Source organism: Octopus bimaculoides, chromosome 8, assembly GCF_001194135.2.
Source record: "Octopus bimaculoides isolate UCB-OBI-ISO-001 chromosome 8, ASM119413v2, whole genome shotgun sequence".
Lineage (NCBI taxonomy): Eukaryota > Metazoa > Mollusca > Cephalopoda > Octopoda > Octopodidae > Octopus > Octopus bimaculoides.
In genome coordinates this window covers 91,321,043-91,324,737 of record NC_068988.1, presented here as the reverse complement: position 1 = coordinate 91,324,737, position 3,695 = coordinate 91,321,043, and the positions used below count along the sequence as shown (strand labels likewise).

General features: G+C 37.6%; 1 protein-coding gene and 1 long non-coding RNA gene across 2 annotated transcripts in view; one reads left to right on the top strand and one right to left on the bottom strand.

Annotated features, from left to right (window-relative positions):
* Positions 1-3,695, top strand: part of LOC106874585 (uncharacterized) — an 82,592-nt gene that overhangs the window by 27,739 nt on the left and 51,158 nt on the right. The window lies entirely within an intron of this gene.
* LOC128248603 (uncharacterized) overlaps positions 1,731-3,695 on the bottom strand; it is a 22,529-nt gene continuing 20,564 nt past the window's right edge. Inside the window, exons 2-3 of the long non-coding RNA XR_008264785.1 lie at positions 2,330-2,479; positions 1,731-2,174 (exon numbers count right to left, since the gene is read on the bottom strand). This is a non-coding gene — a long non-coding RNA (uncharacterized LOC128248603). The remainder of the gene's footprint in view (positions 2,175-2,329; positions 2,480-3,695) is intronic.

Here is a 3,695-nt window from a genome sequence, read left to right as displayed (position 1 = left end):
CACCACCACCACCACCACCACCACTACTACCACTAGTAATGAGGAAGAACAACAACACCATGTACAACAATACGAACGGCACGTCAGCAGCAGCCGACCTCCACCACCAACAGTAACAACAACAACAACAACAACAACAACGCGAACGACGACAACCAAACCAGAAATAACAATAACAGAAACAACAACAACAACATTATGGATAACAACAGAATTTATAACAATAAAACACCATCAGTAGCAGCAGTCACAGTAACAACAACAACAACACCAAGGTGTCGAAGAGACAAAGTGTTTAGCTGTGATTTACAAATATTTCCCATGACGGGTGTGTTTGGCGCCCGTTTCTGGCGAAAGGAGCGGATGTAGGTTCGAAAACAGTCAAAGACTGCATATTGAAGTACTGGCGAAGGTATAGTGTGGGAATATTCCCAAGTAAACAATGGTTTCGATCTTTGAATAACTCAGACAGCGAGACAGACCTATTCAGTTGCTTTGTATACAGTTATATACATGTACGCATGCATATATACGTATAGATGGATACACATACATACATACATATATATGTGTATATATATGTATATATATATATATATATATACACACACACATGCATGCATACAAATAGACATGCATGTGCACGCATATAAGCATGTATACGTTACATACATAAATATACACAGAGACACGCATACATACACATATATAATACATTATTATAATAAATAACACCGTATAATATGTATATATATATATGTATATAATATATATATATATATATATATATATATATATATATATATATATATATATATATATATATATATATATATATATATAATGTATCTAAGTATTTATGTATGTGTGTTTGTGTACAAATATATATATATATATATATATATATAGAGAGAGAGAGAGAGAGGAAGAGAAAGGGAGAGAGAGGGAAAGAGAAAGAGACAAACAGACAGAGACAGAGGGAGAGAGAGAACAAAACTGAATAGGTATGTGTGTGTGCATGCGTGCATGTGTGTATAATTACACGGTCACGCTCATATATACATACACACGTACACGCACGCACACACACACACACACACACACACACACACACACAGACTTGCACACAGATGCACACTCACTCACACATATACGCGCGTGCGTGCGCACACACTGAGAAAGATGTCTGAAATATATTTAATGCATCAAAAATATTTAAAACAGTGTTAAGTTCAAGTTGACTGGGACACGAAATCTCTGCTGTAGATTTCTTCATCTCTGGTGGCTGAACAAGCCCATAGCCGAAATTGAAAACCCATTCAACAGGATGTTTGCGATAAATTTATAGTGGCATTATACAATCAAATAAATAATCAGCTCTAAGATTTTAGTTACTGTGAAATAATATATGAATACATACATACATATATATACATATATATATATATATGTGTGTGTGTCTGTGTGTGTGTGTGTTTGTGGAGGCGCAATGGCCTAGTGGTTAGGGCAGCGGACTCGCAGTCATAGGATCGCGGTTTCGATTCCCAGACCGGGCGTTGTGAGTGTTTATTGAGCGAAAACACCTAAAGCTCCACGAGGCTCCAGCTGGGGATGGTGGCGAACCCTGCTGTACTCTTTCACCACAACTTTCTCTCACTCTTTCTTCTTGTTTCTGTTGTGCCTGTAATTCAAAGGGTCAGCCTTGTCACACTGTGTCACGCTGAATATCCCCTTCTGTTGAGTTATTTTTGTTGCCGTGACTTAGTTAATCGGAAATCAACAGAATAAGTACCAGACTTAAAAAGATAATCGATGGGGTCGATATGCATAAATATATACAGGGTGGGCAGAGAGGTCGGACGTTTTGGGAAAATTCACAAGATCATTAATTTTAGATGCAAAGAAATTTTATTGACATCAATTTGTTCGTATTGAATTAGCATTTGTCGAAATTAAGTGCAAAAACAGAATCCATGATGTTGTGTCCGTTTTCGTTGATGCATTTCTGAAGGCGTTCTTGGTAAGTTGGCCTCCACTCTCTTCAGCATTGCTCTGTCGATTTGGACGACTTCCACCAAGCGGTTCGGTAAAAGAGACTGGTAGAATAAGTACTAGGTTTACAAATTGATTTCTTCGGCTAAAGGCAGTACTCCAGCATGGCCGCAGTCAAATGACTGAAACAAGTAAAAGGGTGAAAGAGTAAAGAGTATATACGTATGTATGTATGTATGTATGTATGTATGTATGTATGTATGCATGCATGCTTGTATGAATGGATGGATGGATGGATGGAGGGCGTATGGTCGAGTGGTTTGGGTATTGTACTCACGATCTTGAAATCATGGCTTCAACTTCTGGACCGGAGTTGTGTTCTTGTGCAAAACACTTCATTTGATGTTGCTCTGCCATCACTTTGACACCTGACGCATTGTACACTGTGCACCTATTCAGCCAATGTTGACTTGTTGGAAGGAGTGAGCTAATGTAAAAAAAAAAAAAGAAAAACATTTGATCACTAAGGAGAAATCATTTGTGCAGGTTGTTCAGCAAGAAATTGCAGAACCGTCTTTCTCGGACTACGAGAGACTACCATCATCATCATACAAAGAGAAGGAATGGCAACAGTTGCGAACCCAGCATTCGCAACATTTCCAATAGCAACAATTGGAATACTAATAGAAAAAAAGGCAAGAAAGCAAGCAAGCTAAAAAAATAAAAAAATCGATTTATCAACCACATGGTTCCGGGTTCAATCCCACTGCGTGGCAACTTGGGCAAGTGTCTTCTACTACAGCCTCGGGCCAACCAAAGCCTTGTGAGTGGATTTGGTAGACGGAAACTGAAAGAAGCCCGTCGTATATATGTATATATGTATGTACGTATGTGTGTTTGTGTGTCTGTGTTTGTCCCCCCACCATCGCATGACAACCGATGGTGGTGTGTTTACGTCCCCGTAATCTAGCGGTTCGGCAAAAAAAGACCGATAGAATAAGTACTAGGCTTACAAAGAATAAGTCCTGGGGTCGATTTTCTCGACTAAAGGCGGTGCTCCAGCATGACCGCAGTCAAATGACTGAAACAAGTAAAAGAATAAAAGAATAAAAGAAAGACAAGAACTATATTTGTAGAAGTTATTTCCATAAGTATAACTGTAAAAAGATTAGTTGTAACAATGGGAATGGATAGAGTAGTGGCGGTATACTCCACAAAGAGATGGGGGGGGGGAGTAGTATCATTGCCAAGATCATTTGTATCTAGCACAAAAATAGCAATCGTATCGATAGCAACACGAATGACTGCACATACACAAGCTAAATCATTGACTAGAACTGCGATAGTATTATTTTTATGTGCAAGTAAGGTGACTTACTGATAACAACAGCCACAATAAAAAGCCTAGCCGGAACAGCAATATCTTTTGCGATTAAAACAGAAACAGATGTAAGAGCTACATTTTCCTGTCCTCAGAAATAGATGTAAAAGACATATTTTCATGTCTTCACGAAATGTGGTTTAGTCGTTGTCAATTAATCTCATATGGTGTACTCAATGCAGTATCGGAGTATCGGATATATATAATACATACATGCATATATGTATATATATATAAATATATATATATATATATGTGTGTGTGTGTGTGTGTGTATATATATATATATATATATATATATATATATATATATATATATATA